Source organism: Vicia villosa, unplaced genomic scaffold (assembly GCF_029867415.1).
Source record: "Vicia villosa cultivar HV-30 ecotype Madison, WI unplaced genomic scaffold, Vvil1.0 ctg.000556F_1_1, whole genome shotgun sequence".
Lineage (NCBI taxonomy): Eukaryota > Viridiplantae > Streptophyta > Magnoliopsida > Fabales > Fabaceae > Vicia > Vicia villosa.
The window spans coordinates 713,677-729,088 of NW_026705252.1; the positions used below are offsets into that span (position 1 = coordinate 713,677).

General features: G+C 33.0%; 2 pseudogenes; one reads left to right on the plus strand and one right to left on the minus strand.

Annotated features, from left to right (window-relative positions):
• Positions 1 to 473: 473 nt before the first annotated feature.
• LOC131629316 (uncharacterized) lies at positions 474 to 3,836 on the minus strand (annotated as a pseudogene).
• Positions 3,837 to 5,089: 1,253 nt separating this feature from the next.
• Positions 5,090 to 9,590, plus strand: LOC131629317 (protein NRT1/ PTR FAMILY 4.2-like; annotated as a pseudogene).
• The last annotated feature ends 5,822 nt before the right edge of the window (positions 9,591 to 15,412 follow it).

Genomic DNA, 15,412 nt, shown 5'->3' on the forward strand with positions numbered 1-15,412 from the left:
TTGGATTTGGTTTGTTTTGATTTGAATTTGTTATATTTTGGGTTTGAATTTATCATTGTGATAGAGGGGTATAATATTATTTATTAGTATTTATTAGTATTATTATTATTGGGCTTTTAGTAGTGTTTGGGCTTTTATATTATTAGTATCCATTAAGAAAGTTATATAATGTAGTCTCATAAATTGTTAGGATGCTAAATAAGAACCCTAACAAGACTACTATAAGCTGGAAAATATAAACTATGAAGAAGATAAAATAAAAGGAATAAAGATAAATTTCATTTCTTTGATTGATTCTCAATGTCTCTATGAGACTACATTATATAACTTTCTTAATGGATACTAATAATATAAAAGCCCAAACACTACTAAAAGCCCAATAATAATAATACTAATAAATACTAATAAATAATATTATACCCCTCTATCATTGCCGCCGGGTTCACTTGAACCTTGTCCTCAAGGTTCTAAAATTAATACCAAAATGGAGATATTTTTCCTCGATCCCATTGTTTGAATAAAGAAGATCTAGCTAGCATTTTTATATCCAAGTCTCCACCGTTATACCACTCTTTTTTTCCATTTAAAGCCTCAACGGATTTAGCAGCATCATCTAAACTTTCAAAATTGACAAAACCAAAACACTTGCACCTACCATCTGCATCTCTCATCAAAACAGCACTAGTAATGCTACCATATTCTCCAAATGTAACCCTCAAATCTTCTTCCGAGAATGACTCTGATAGGTTCTTGACATAGACATTATTAAATCTTGTCTTACTAAGAACATTATCTTTATCCTGCTTACGTAGGAAATGACCAACATACACCTGCTTATCATTGATTAGCATTCCATTTAACTTATCAATTGCATTCTGAGCAGATACGTAAACATAACCTTTAGACTGGCCAGTACCATCATTAGCTATTTTGCATGAGAGAATATGTCCGAAAGTAGAAAAAGTATCATGCAAAGCTTTATGATCAATTGTCTTGTCCAAATTCTTGATAAAAATATTAGCAGAGCCGCTCTTCCGAATACTAGGATCCCGGTGAGAATACATAACCCTAATAGAGCTGTTTTTCAGTGGGGTAAAATTCAACACATCCAAAGCCCTAGCTGCATCCAGAGGGTTCTTGAAATTAACATAACCATAACCGAGCAAATGGCGAGTAGCCAAATCCCTACAAACTCTAACAAAAACAACTTGTCCAACCTGATTAAACAGTTCATAAAGTTGTGAATCGCTAACATTCAGTTCCAAGTCACCGACGTACAACGACGTCGTAACTAACTGGTTCGCGTTTGGAGCAGCACTGACGCCGCCGTTCGACGGTGCCGTAACATTGATAGGAGTTTGATGCTGAACCTGAATCTGGTCCTCCCAAGTAGGCTGCATAAGCAACGGCGGAATTTGGTTAAACAGAGGTCCAACACCAAACTCACAAGCCTTATCAGTTAGCTGCCTCAAAGATGTTTTCCTTTGTGGTGGTGTACCGTTCTTCACTGTAAGCAGAAGATTTATAATCTTCCTCTCTTTCTGCTCATCGAGAGTAAATTCTTCTTCATTTTCATCATTCAACAAAGCCCCAAAATACTGATAATCTCCAGGCTTCATGAAAGGCAAACCACCAGGAGCTTCCTTAGGAATATGAAACTGCGGACCACGATTCTCTTCAGGAATTTGATAAAGCGGAGTCCCCATAAGTGTCGGTGTAGCAAGAAGCTTCCTTGTAGGAGTTCTAATCGGCACATAAGAAGTAGGAAGGTCCAAAGCCTTATACCCTGACTCACGAAACGCACTGCGCATTCCTGTCCTATGTGAATCATCAGGATTCACATAAACTTTCTTCTCCAACAAACCAGTTGTTTTTCGAACTTGTTCTTCATCAGCAAACCAAGCATCATTAACTTTACTGACACTACAATTATAATGACGAAGTAGGATACTCGCAGCAACCCGTAGTATGGAAAGAACTGCTGCTACTCTACTGATATCATCTTCCTGTCGTTGCCAGATATCTGATTCTTTCAATATAGTAAAATTTTGCTCAGGTCTGCGAGAGTCGGCGGGGTCAGAATCATCACTATCATCAAAGTAATCATCAGCATTAGCATCGTATTCGGAGTAGTAATCCATGGGAGCATCTTCAGTTTTGCCACTGTAGAAATCATTATCGAAAGACTCAAGATCATTGGCATCATGCATATCATCTTCAAAATCCATGGAAATGTCGGTTGGTGTACCTTGGAGATTTCCTCCATGAACTGCTTTATTCCTTGAAACAGCAATAAGTTGATTGTCCTTAACAGAATTTATCTCCCTCTCAATCATATTTATTGTGTGTCAAATCACTTCAACCTGCGGTCCAAGCCACTGATGCGATGTTCGAAGCACATACCTATCTTGTTTACGCTTCTGAAGTTGATCAATTTCATGAACTTTTTGTGCGGCCTTAACATAATAACTTCCATCTAAAATATGTTCTGTTATAGCAACAACCTCAACTTGACCAGGATGATGTTTTAACTTATGAGTCAAATGGTCACTAAATTCAGAATTTCCTTGCATAACCTCGGCGAAAATAGCCGACAGAAGTTCTTCTTTCGATTGCAAATCGAAAAAACTAGTTTCGATTCCAGCTATATGAAAAGCCTCTTCAGCATCGAGAATTTTTCCATCAGGTCCAATAGCTATCTTGGATAGTCTTCCCAAATTCATGAGAAATTCTATAATTCTTCCCCTGACAGTGCTTCCAGATTTAAAGCTCATAAAGCATGAAGAACGGTCCATATCCAAACTTGCAAAGATGATGGCGAAGTTGCGGTTTAGACTAAAGAAACTGATTGTGTTTACCACTGTTAAAACCCCATTGATGATACCCGGACCATCAACAATATTGCAGAGGGGTTTCTTGGAAAGTTGCGGTGAAGAGCCCAATGGAGAAGTTTTCCGAGCAAAGTAACATGAGAAGTTGGCATCAAGATTTACCTCAGTGATGAAGAACATATATGAATCATAAATTGTTGGATTCATGAGGGACGATGCCATGGCCGTGATTCCGTCGGGAGGTTCTAGTGGGGGTATCCCATCATCAATTAGAACAATAGGGTTGTCGAAATCTTTGCCTGTTGCTTCAGAGGAAATGGGTCGTCGATAAGAACACACACAGGTTGTGGAATGTGTTAATGAGCAATGAGGAAGGAAATTAAGCAAATTAGGTTTTTGAATGCAAGAGCCTGGTTGTTGTGGTGTTTCATCTTTAACAGTGTCGTCAAGATTTTCAAAACAGTGAGAAGCAATGTTGGAGGAATTTGGGACTAAAGGCAACCCATTGTCCCAATAATCCATAGCATGTTCCTCTTCCTCATCTTTTGTCGGCAATAGGGGTTGCTTATGTGGTGGTTTTGTTTCGTCATATAGATTGGGTTGCTCCGGTGATTCTTCTAGGTTCTCCTCGGCAATACAACTTTGCTCGTTCAAGAACGACGATTCTTCAACAGTTTCTTCTTCGTTCTCCTCAATATAATCACTGGTTGAATAAAAGGACTCCATTGATTCATACGGTGGTTCCTCTTCTTCATCATCCAGCGGTAAAATGGGTCTCCACTCCGGCTTGAAACGCCATAATATTGCTGTTGTAAACGTATCCCAACTATATCTGCGATGAAAACGACACCACCATATCCACCATTTGAAAGCAGAACCTCTTAATGCTCCAATAGCTTTCAAAACCTTCAATGACTCCGGTGTTTCATGCTCCTTGAAAAATTTCTCAACACAAAGAATCCACCAATAGACATCTTCTTCTCCATCAAACAATAATATTGTCATGAATTTAAGCGGAAGTGAGATCGAAAATGAAAGCACCAATTGTTAGGATGCTAAATAAGAACCCTAACAAGACTACTATAAGCTGGAAAATATAAACTATGAAGAAGATAAAATAAAAGGAATAAAGATAAATTTCATTTCTTTGATTGATTCTCAATGTCTCTATGAGACTACATTATATAACTTTCTTAATGGATACTAATAATATAAAAGCCCAAACACTACTAAAAGCCCAATAATAATAATACTAATAAATACTAATAAATAATATTATACCCCTCTATCACATTGAAACTTGTTTCTGAATTTATCTGGCACCACAATCGATTTTGATTTTGGATCATATGCAAAGGCAATGGATTTTTTTCTTAGGATTTATGAATTATGGATTTTTTTCCTAGGATTATGAATTCTTTTCTAGGTTTGTATGAAGATTAGAGATTAGAGATGGGTTTTATGACTTTTTTTCCCTTCATTATGGACTGGTATGAAACATAAATGAATGATTTTTTTTCAATAAAGTCTAATTATATTTTATTTTTAAAATATATAATCAAAACAAATCAAACCCAAAAATAAAAATCTAAAAATTACCAAAATGACGCTGCTTTATTTGAAAAAAATGCATTTAACCCACTGGTTTTCATTGGTTCTGATCAGTTTTCACTAGTTCAATAGCATACCTAATTCAATAATCACAACAGATCGATGACTCATCTGGATTTTTCGTTTCGATCGGTTTGGTCTGATTTTTAAAACACTGTTAGATATTACAATACAAAATCAAGCACATGCACAAGAGCTAGCAAGCTAACCTCTTGAAATCCTGAAATAATCAAATAAAGGAGAAGAAAAGCAATAATCAAATAAAGGAGAAGAAAAGCCACAAAACCGCTAAAGAACCATAACAAAATGAAGTAACCGTTCTAAGACCACCACACCACTAAGGAAAAATAGGTTAGATCTCAACACCAATAACCACCATCATCTAAACAAATTTTTTTCAAAAAAGGCTATAAGAACACTTCACTCGAAGATCTGGGTTAAAAACTCTTAAGTACTATTGATTGAAACAAAGAATAGGGTTGAGAAATTAGTCGGAGAAAGGAGAAAAGGACATGAGTAGGCCACATATCTAAATAGAAAAGAACAAAATGACATGAGTAGGCCACACATCTAAGTAGAAAAATGCTCTTATCTTCCAAATCTTTCACGTTAATAAACTTGGAAAAATAAAATCATTCAGGGATTTCATGATATATTGTAATACTGAGTTCCAAACCAAGGTGAGACAATATCTAATTATAGAAAATCCACAACAAAATAAAGACCTCAAAAAGCAACAAAACGTCCCTACAAAGGACAAAAGGCCACCTCAGATGCATAAAAACTCTATATCACAACGTTGCAACCAACACATAAAAACTCTATACCACAATGTTGCAACCAAGTCACAAGTAACAAAGAGACGAGAGATTGACTCTAAGGGCCCACTACACAAAACACATGATATATCCAACCACTCCCATATAATATTGATGGTTGGAAATAGAATAAATCCTAGGGACCTAACTCAAAGAGGGATTGACCCCACCCAAAGATCCTCCCAAAAAGAGGTGATAAAGTCAGCTCCAATTTTTTTCTACAACCTATCCGCAAACTAATCAGAGGATGCATTAACTTTAGAACCTAAAGTGATATTCATTTCCACTAGGTAGAAGTAGAATAGAAACTAGAAGGCCTAAGCTCTTGAAGGATTCGACAATTTGGTCCCATTCTTAGCATATAGGATAATAATACATCACAAGCCAAAAGCGCCTGAGATCAACCTCCAAGCGATTTCCCCAATAAAGCTACATTAATAAAACGAAGGTCACAAATACCTAGGTCACATATCCAATTAGTTTTAGTGATCTAACACCATTTATTTTTTGCTTTTAATTTTTTTGACAAATTTTTAAATTAAATAAAAAAATAAATATATAACTTATTTAATATTTTATAAATATCTAATATAAAAATAATATTTATAACAAAATTGTGTCATTCTTGAAATATCACATATATTTATCTATCCGTATTATATTATAGTCCTAGCTATATCAAGAAAGAATCAGATTTACAAAGATTTGCATCTCATTTATAGTTGTAATCCTCTTTTTTTACTTAATGTATTTTATTAATTGTTAAATAATCATAACATGATTTCTTCTTCTCACCCTTAACATATATATTGATTTTTATTTTGGTAAAATTATTTTTTTTATAAAGAATTGTTTTCAGATAATCTTATTATCCTGGTGAAAAAGAAAGTGACCTGTTGAATTCGATCTGTTGGATATTTATTAAAAAGAAAAAAATTACATGTTTCAAACCTTGAAATTAACATATTAACTATTTCTCCCATATTTCTACACTATATAAAATAGAATATTATCAGATACACGAAACTAATAAGTATAAGATACACATTAGACCAAGAATTTTTTTGGGTAGCCGAAGCTAATTATACTAATTATTGGTTAACATATATTGTCATTATATAATGATATGAACTTAGAAGATAAGTCAAATATTTTCTTTTTAACGTAAAATGGCAAAAATACATGATCAAATATGTTTTTTCTCTCTTAGGTTGTAAAGAGAACATTGAGAGGTAAAAATAATTTTTAAAAAGGGAGGAATTAGACTGATAAAAATCCAAAGGATTTCCTTGCTTTAAATTTTCAAAAATAAAATAATAACTCTCTTATTTAAACTCATCCTTTTGTAAATCATCAATATATATTGCGTAACAACAGTAATAATCTTTAATTCATTTAGTCAAAAGAAATCTTTCATTCTTCAATGGTATGTTTCTTCTCTGGCTTTCATTTATTTCAATAATTTTACTTTGTCTTGTATATTAGAAGGCTTAATATTTTTTGCTTATTAGTTTCTTATTTTATGAAATGTTTGACTATTTTTTACACTTAATTTCAAATATCTATAGGATCCAGAGTTAAGCAATGTTGAAAGTGGTAAATATACTTATTACAAAGGCAGGACAGCAGATCAAAACAAGCATAGTGGAATAAAAGCTGCTTCCCTTGCATGTGGTAAGCTAAATTTTATTTATTTAAAGTTTAATTATAATTTTGATTTTGTAATATAAATTGTTCACAAATTCATCCTCCATTTTGATATTAATTATTTTATTTTTATCGCTTTTCTCCTTTAAATATCCATTGTATAATAAATATTAAATTAAATTAAATAATTTAGTATAACTATGATTAAGACTTGATCAATATTAACAAATCAAATGGCTATTTTTATGAGTGCAGTTGTAGAGATAATGCAGAGCTTGATTGTGTCATGCAATGCAGTGACATTAGGTGACTATTTTTTTAAGTCAATGCATTATTCAATTGCTGATTCTTCAACTATGGTTACCAATTTATTGGGAACAGCTTCTCTGCTAAGCATTGTTTGGGGATTTATTAGTGACTCCTACCTAACCAGATTTACTGTATTTGTAATTTCTGGTGGCTTACAATTTGTGGTATGAAAATCTTAATTATTTGTTTATTTATTATAGATTCTAAGTTAAAATATGTAATTAACTTTTAAAAATTGAACATAAAGCCTAATATTATTAAACCTATTTGAATATCCTTTGTAAAAATATGTTTGGATTGATTTTTAAATTGATTTTTTAAGATCGCACTAAATCGCTTATATGTTTTTAATATTTTTCTATTCTTTCATTAGTATAGTATATTGCACTATTCTATTCAATTATTATTTTTTATATATATTTTATCTATACTTGTTAGTTTAGTTTAACCTATTTTTAAACCTATCTCATTTTTCATATTTTTAAACATTTTTATATATTATATTCTATATTAAAATTATTATTTTAGCATAATTTTATAATACAGATATTAATAAAAAATAATTTATAATTTAAATATCTAACAATCGATATAAAACAAACTTCATAAAATTAAGTACAATTAGGTCGAATTTTTTAAATTAGTTCTTCAAAATCAAATCGAGCTGCATATATTTTAACATTTGATTAGATGAATTTTTACCTCAAAATTTATCTAAACTTCACTCATTACTTTTCTAATTTGCTCTATAATTTGTTTTATTTGAAATGCAGGGACTACTCATGCTTACATATCAAGCACAAAACCCTAATTTACAACTGCCAGAAAACGAAACACCGTCAAACATTCAAGCTCTTTATCTTTACATTGGACTTTATTGTATAGCCATGGGAAATGGTGGAATCAAATCTACCTTGCCAGCACATGGAGCCGATCAACTTGATCAAACCAACAAGAGCCTAATTTCCTCTTATTTCAGTTGGTATTTTTTTAGTATATGCATAGGAGCTCTTCTATCAACAAGTGTTATGGTTTCAATTGAACGAAAATATGGGTGGAGCACAAGTTTTATGATAATGGTTTTTGTTACAAGCTTAGCACTGGGCACTTTCGTGTCTGGATATTCTTTATATAGATATAAACGTCCCGTTGGAAGTCCAGTGACTGGAATCATTCAGGTGATCAAATGACCATCGATTTTCTAACTACGCAACTGAGAAATTTGTGATTATCACAAATTTGAATTCTATATATAGTGGTGATACATTAATAAATTTCATCCAATTAAAAAAAGATGTTAGAAATGGTGTTAAAATGAGAGTTACATGTATTTTTTTTCATTAATTAATAACATTACTTGTATTTTCTGATTCTAGGTACTTGCTGCTTCAGTAAAAAATAGAAAAGTGTCAACTTCTGGAAGTTTGAATCATGATGTCACGGAACAATTACTTCCTATAGAGAAAACTCATGATAAATTCAAGTAAGCTATTTATCTTTTTATCAACTTCTTATTTACACAGTTGAATTACTTCTAGTAAAACTTAGTGCCTAAATAAATGATGTTATAAAATATGAATAAATAGATATTAAGAATCACACGATCAAATAAAATGTTGTAATTTTTTCCAGGTTTTTAAACAAAGCATTGATGGATCAAAACATTGGTGTTGTTCAAGTTAAGGAAACAAAAACCTTCCTAGGACTTCTTCAAATTTTTCTCACAACAATCATGATAAGTTGTAGTTTAGCACAAAGCTTAACATTCTTAGTACAACAAGGGAATCTCATGAACAGAAAGATACTTAGTTTCACAATCCCTACACAATCTCTAGCAACGATTCCACTTATCGTATCGCTTATATTCATAATCACATTTGAACAATTCAAAAAAATTAACAAAAAGAAAGGTACAACAACAAACAAAAAAATCTACCAACCACTTTTTAGAATGGGAATAGGATTAGCATTGGTATCAATATCAATGTTTGTGGCTTCAATCATGGAATCTAAGAGGCTTGAAGCATTCAAGAATGGGAATACACTTTCTGTATTTTGGTTATTGTTCCAATATATTATATTAGGGTTGTCTGATATACTTACAGTGGGAGGAATGATTGAATTTTTTTACTCAGAAGCACCTGAAAGTATGAAAAGTATTTGTACTTCACTGTCTTGGTGTTCAGGTTCTATGGGGATGTTTTTGAGTTCTATATTGGTGACTGTATCTAATTCAGTTAGTGGAAAATTTGGCATGGAATGGTTTGGTGGACAAGATTTGAATCATTCTAGGTTAGACCTTTTTTATGCTCTTCTATGTGTTATCAACATTTTCAATTTTCTCCTTTTTGCTTACTTTGCCAAGAGGTACTAAATTTCTTGGAAAATGTAAGTTAGGAGTATGATGATATTTTAATGTTTTAATAATGACATGTTATCTATTGATAAATTGAAAAATAAATAAATCAATAGTTATTGTTAAGTGTTATCCATGGTCCACTTATCTGGTGTCCATGTTAAAGATTGTACAGTTACATTACAGTTATCTAAGAAACCAGTTCTTATTTAGTTGATTCTCAATGTATCACACCTTCTTATATTTATACACAAGGTGGAGATAATAATATGTATTTGTTATTTTATTTTAATTTTTAATGAAGTTTGAGTAGAGTAAACTCTTTACGAATTGAATCGATTTCTATTATCTTTATATTTGTTATGTGTGACAAAGTTTTATTTATTAAATTTATATCTAGATTTAAGGTGAAATTGACAAAATCTTTATATCGTTTCAATCCGTTATGGCTTTAATTTATTTATTTTTTGATAAAAAGGAGGGCCTAAACCCAGAGAAAAGAAAGATTACAAGGAAAAAATACGGCGGGTTGCAACCCCAAACAAGTCCTTAAAAAAAAATTTAATAAATCCTCCAAAAAATCATCATAAACCTGAGGTCCATGATCAATATGAAGACTCTGTTTAGCTAAAGCATCGGCACACCGATTAGCTTATCTGAAAACACGGGTAAAGTTAACCAAGATGTAGTGCATTAATTCATGATTAATTTGACTTATCAATCCTTTAGTTGCTCCTATGGGAGACTTCTTGCCATTGATACTATTAATCACTAACTTGTTATCCAATCGAATTTGAATCCTATTGAAACCTTTACTCACAACAAAGTTAATACCCTCCAGAACCCGCCCAAGCTTTAGTTGTTTCAATGTTGCAAGTTTTAATATATTTGGAGAATCCTCCGCACTAAGCCCTATTATGACGTCTTAGAAGCCCTCCACAAGCTGCCTTAGATGACTTATTGATTATCCCATATACTTTCACGGAAATCCAGCCCTGAGGTGTCGAATTCCAAGCAATGTTCTTCGCCACTTGAGGTTTTTCAAAGATACTTCGATAAAGCTTCTCACTCATAATTTACATAGATTATTTCCCTATTCTATTTTATTTATGTTGCTTTATGTTGGTATTATACCAGTATTTTTATTATGTTTCAGGTATTTAACATTTCTAGGCTTACACGAGAAAATGAACAAAAAAGAGGTAAAATGAAGAGAAAAAGATACAAATATAGAAGACAAGAAAGGGGGTGGAAGAATGAATAAATATGAAGGGCCAAAGCGCAAGGCCCAATTGGCTATCAAGCGCGGGCCCAAGGAGCGCATAAGCCAGGAGAATGACGTCCGTCACTCCCCCTTTTGCCGCCTGCCACCCATTCAAAAGTGTGTGACGATAGTCACACACTCAGACGCGCTCGTCACACCCTAACTTCCTCCTATTTTCCAGCCTCCCTAAATTCTCTCTGTGAACTGAGTCCTGGAGACGGAAGCAACGAAATCTCGTCCTACATTTTCTCAACCTAGCTGAACTCGAGCAATATAAATACTCAGCATTTATCAGAAAAAAGTCTCTCTCCTTCTTCGCAAAATTTACAACATTCATTTTCCACATTCAGTTCTACTTTTTCCCAACCATTTTGGCAATAGTTTTCCACACCGAAAACCTATTGCCCCCTTAGTTTTTTTCCCAGATTTCAGAATTTTGTTTAGGTTTTATCAATCAATTTAATTGCTGCAATCTGTTTTGTGTTCCAGATCAAAGCAAAGCCTAGTAGTTTGTGGAAGAGTGCTTTTGGTACTAGAAGATTTGCCGTTTCAATTTCATTCTTAGTTCCATGTTTCTATTTTCAGCATAATTATTGTTTACTATTATTTATTGAATACATATTTTGACTGTTGTCAATCTGTTATTTTTGTTCTGGTTTGATGTTTAAAATTATGTCCGGCTAAATTTGTTATACCGTTATGTAAGGTCACATAAACTAAGGGGTTTAGTAACACTATCGGCATATACTTTAATGAAAGTATTTTTCTGGTTTCAATTTATAATATTAATTATCAACTATTTTGTTACGAGAGTAAAAAGCGGATAGAAGTTAGAATCAACAAAAATGAGAGTTTGAGGTTTTAACTAGATAGTAGGAATCGAGCATTAACCTTAAATACAACGAGAGCACTTTAAGCGTAATTATACTTCATTTATTTTCAAAAATTATTTTTAGACTTTAACTGATACAGTGAGAGCGCTCACTTAGGTTTAGTAATAAGATCTAGATCAATAAACACGAGAGTGTGAGAACAAGGTTTTTAAATTAATGATTTCTACTGAAAGATGTTTTAAAAAAATACGACATGCGTCAATAGTTTACTAAATTCCCGAAGTCCGACCATTACAAACCGGCATTCCCCTCTGATAATTTAAGTTAGATTTTATTTTCCTTGAGTTCCCCTCTGATCCTAATAAATCAGATTACTAGCCTTAGATTTACGCAGTAACAATTAGATACCGGTAGATCGATTCTTAGTCCCTTGGGATTCGATAATCTTTAAAGCTACGCGATAAGACTGTACGCTTGCAGTCAGATTCATTAGACATACTAAGTCATACGCGATCATGAATCATCAAAGGAAAATCATTAGGCATGATAAAATTCTCATCATGCTTCCTCTTGTTTTTACAGTAATCTTATGGTTATCTGTATAAAGCTGGTTTGTTTGGTTGCCATAAATCCAATCCTTTAAGTTGCAATCAAAGAAAAATCCCCAGTGATCCTCACTAACAAGATGCAACCATACAACTGTAGCTATATAACAATTCCTTAAGGCATGCTTTAAGTCTTCTTCAACACCTTCAAAGTCATCACACCACGAATCAGAGATGGAAAACCTATGAAGATACGTCTTTTCTGAATTCTCTCATGATTCACCATCCAGATGAAGGTTCTAATCCTTTCTAGAAATTTCAATCTCTAGATGATCTTCCAAACTTTATCATTGCCTTTATCCTGGTTATCTATATTCATGTGGTTGTATGCACTAGAGATCGTGAAAACAACATTAGAATTACCTTTCTAAAGGCAAGCGTCTTCACTATGATACATTCTAGAAGGGTGAATTATTTTGATTTTCTCCATTGTTTCCCTATCAAAATCACTATTCAGCAAGCCTAAGTTCCACTCTTGGTTATTATCAACCAAGTCAGACACTTTTTCCAAATGAAGATAATTGTTGTTGTTATCCAAATGGTTATGGATGCCCCCATATTTCAACCAACAATCCTTCCAGGTCTCCCGACTATTTTGGTTGCATGATATTACTCCAATTGACTGCATGGATATGCTTCTCCTTATCTTTATGACCCCGTATGAAACCTCTATGAAGTTTATGGATCTCCTTGACGCAATTCTTGGATAAAGAGCACATCATCATTGAGTAAGTTGGAATGGCTTCCACCATCGTCTTCGCCAATGTCATCCTACCTCCAAAAGATAAATGGTGTGCTTTACATCTGGTTAGTTTGTTCTTAATATTCTTTAGGATAAGGTTGAAATATTTGGGTTTGGAGCTTCTCCCCGTGATGGGCATACCCTGATACTTCCTCAGTTCTTTGGTCTCTTTGAAGCCTGACATATGAATGAGCTTGCGTCTTAAAAATTTTGGCGTATTGTTCGAAAACAAAGCTATAGTTTTATCATTGCTAAATCTTTGGCCAAAAATATTACAGAAGTTCTCCAGCACCTCCTCAGCACACCTCATCTAACGGGAATAAGCTTCTCCAAATAAAATGATATCATCCGCAAACATCAAATGTGAGATTGTTGGACAAGTCCTCCCAGCCTTGATACCTTTCCATCTTCCACAGTCCACTTAACCCATTATCATGTGTGACAATTCTTCCATACAGATAACGAAAAGGTAGGGAGAGATATGATCACCCTGATGAAGGCCTTTCACATAATTGAAATAACTCGATTGATTACCATTCAATCTTAGGCTCATCAACACAGAAGAGATGGAATTCATAATGACTTGGATTAAAGAGTGAGAAAATCCCACCACAGTAAGAGTTTTATGGACAAAACTCCAACTAAGGTTGTCGTAAGCCTTAGCAAAATCCACTTTGATGACAAAAGAACCTGCTTTCTATAAAACCCCAGTTTGATTTAATTATTTTATTTGAATAATTAATGAATTTATATATTTTATTTAATTATTATGTGTGGTAATTAAATAATTATGGGTTATGAGGGTGTGTGACCTTGAGATGGAGGCGTTGAAGTTGGTTAGAATAATTTGGAGTTATTTTAATAATTAGATAATAATAGTTTATTTTATTTTTTAATTGAAACGAGGGAATTAATTTGAGAATTAAGAGAATTACAAGAGTAAGAACAATGGTAAGTGGGGGATATAATTATAATTTTAATTAGAATACCCTAATAATATGAATTAAGATGTAACCTAGATTAAATGATGAATTTGATGTGAAATTGGGTTGTTTAGGGTATGAACATGATTGAACAATCCATGTTGAAATTGATAGATTTGTGTTAATTAGTGAATAATTGACATGTTTGATCATGATGGAAGGTGCATTTGTATATTTTGAATGTGATAATGAAGGTTGGAATGGGGTATGAGAGATAGGTGAGGAGGAAGACGACCGATACTGGGAAAATTGGATTTTTTAGAAAATGGAAATATGTCAATTGATTGACATCCCGTGTCAATCGATTGCATGCGTGTGAAAAGTGAAAAAAATTATGCCAATTGATTAATGTATTGAATTAATCCATTAAATGAAGTCCTGAAGAAATTTTTGAAAAGGCAGTGAGCAAATGGATTTGATGTCAATCGATTGACACCATATGTCAATCGATTGATGTTGGCTTAATTTTGAAAGTTTTCTAAACTGAACTATGTTTTATTAACCGACGATTTATACCGTAACTTTAGTTTCATAGGTCCAAATGACGCGTCGTTTGAAGTGGTGAAAACTTAACACAAAGCACTATCCCATGGTGATGGAGTACGAGTTTAATTATGTATGATGAATGGATATGAAATCATATGAATACGTGTGACGTGTTGTCATGTTATAGTGAAGGTGAAATAATCATGAAGCAATTGTGTGGTTCTATGATATTGAGTGCTAGTCCTACTCATTATGCTATTGTGTGGTTGTGTTCGGTGTTGTCGTTTAATCTAAATATGATTGTTGAATTTTTTATCGATTATATGGATGCAAATATTGATTCCTGTTAGAACATAGTTTGGTTCTAATCATATTTTAGTGTTTTGATGATAACAAACAAATAAATTTTGTATAAGCAAACATGGTACTCTAATCATATATTTCATATTTTAGAAGATGTACAAGTACCAGCACAATCAGAACTTGGAATAAATGTAAAGCTGGATAAATGCAAGAGATACTCAAGTCGTCAAGGAAACTTCAGAGCTTGCACCAAACCGCTGCGAATACACATATAACAGAAGTTGAAATACAAGCTGAACAGAAGATCACGAAAGAATATATCTACTACAGAAGCTGAAATGCACAGCTAATCAGAAGATCACGAAGACCGATTCAAAATAAAGGCGTTAATGACATAATCATTACTAAGACGGCTGCAACACTTCAAAAGTGCAATTCCCAAGGATGATTGAAGAATCTATCCACATGCAAATCCTTGGTAGAAAACAAAAGCTGAGACAAACAAGCAAACCATTTAATGCTGCAAAAAGGAGTTGAAGTTAACAGGAAAAAAATCCTGAGTATATATATACTCATGATCTCTTGAATCAAATATATCAATCACACACGAGAACATCATTATTC